At 35.8% G+C, this 1,488-nt stretch overlaps 1 pseudogene; it reads right to left on the minus strand.

Annotated features, from left to right (window-relative positions):
* Positions 1-235: 235 nt before the first annotated feature.
* LOC110297059 lies at positions 236-833 on the minus strand (annotated as a pseudogene).
* Between the last annotated feature and the right edge of the window lie 655 nt (positions 834-1,488).

The raw sequence follows: 1,488 nt of genomic DNA on the forward strand, positions 1-1,488 counted from the left end.
AAAAAAAAAAGAAAAAAAAACTAAATTAAATAAATTAAGTGCTCGAGTGGCTTTTAGTTAAGAAAAATAAACAACTGAGCAAACATCTAACCATGGCAACACTTAAGCACATATTTTAGTATTATAACAGTAAACCTTCAACTCAGTTGAAATATAGATTCTATAATGTGCTTTTTAAGTAAAATAACTTCAAAACTCTTAAATGGGAAAATTATTTGGATACTTCAACAGTGTATTACTTTTTCATTTCAACATATTGCTCAGCAGCCTTTTTTGCCAGTTTTGCTCAAATGCTAAAGAGCCAGACTTTGGGCAAGATCCTTGAAGCTGTTTTTTTTGTGATGATGCTGACTTTCTCCTTTTTGTAGACATTGTAGATGGGTATCACAATGTTGTTAGATGGAAGGACAATTTGAGTTCCTCAGCAGAACTATCTCCCTTATTTGGGTCTTCTGGAAGGCGTCATGGGGAAAAGAATGAGCTTGGAGCAGTATTTCTTCAGATACTACACATTGTAGATTTAGTGGATTCGTTTCCCCTCCCTGGGTCCACAGAGATGCTGACAATCCAAACCACTCTCTCATGGATACCAGCCACCCTGAGTTCTTCCAAGCTGATATCCCTGTCAGCTTGAACTTCATGTGGTACTGTAGGGCACCCCACTATGGTCCTGATGGGACTGAGTTCAGGATGAGGGACAATGCAGTGTGCTTTTGCAGACCCTGTCTTGTGTCTGCAAATCTTACATGTAGCTGGTTGAATTAAACGTCCACTTGCTCCTCCCAATACTTATGGAAGTGGGACTTCAGGGCCATGATCTGGCTGGGCACCATGGCTGCCTCGGGTGCCACATGAGACCCTATCTTAAAAAAATAAGAAGTGACTCTTCCGTTTTTCATAGTTGGCTAATATAAATAATTATTATTATTACCTTTTTCTCCACAGCTTATCAAATAGTGTGTTGATATAAGGAAATTGTTAATATAACAGAAAGTATAAGGGATTCAGTTTTATTTTGCTATGTTACAGAAAGATCTTCAGCAAGAACCACACCCTCTTCTCTCCTGTTACAGAGACAGTTGAACATTTCACAAATAGATCTTTCAACTTTGCTTATAATGTCATTCATTTGGAAGTAGAATTATAAAACCCCCATTTTATAATTATATCATATGTATTCTAAGAGTACTCTTAAAACATAAAAGTAGATTACCAATTTTTACATGAACAAAGAATCATGTTCTTTTACCTGTCATGTAGCTCCTATAAGCCATGATTTTACATCAAGATGCTTTTCCTAATTTAATCTTTGTGACTCATTACTCAAATACAAGAATGAATCATTTTGGAATATTTCAAGAATAACCTGGAAATTTGCACAAAGCTAACTGTTTAGGCAAAGTTTCATTCTCATCTCACTGAAACATATCTTCATTCTTATGTCACTCAAAAAATGTGAATACCAAAGGAGACCAAATCAACAGTCTT

Source organism: Mus caroli, chromosome 6, assembly GCF_900094665.2.
Source record: "Mus caroli chromosome 6, CAROLI_EIJ_v1.1, whole genome shotgun sequence".
NCBI lineage: Eukaryota > Metazoa > Chordata > Mammalia > Rodentia > Muridae > Mus > Mus caroli.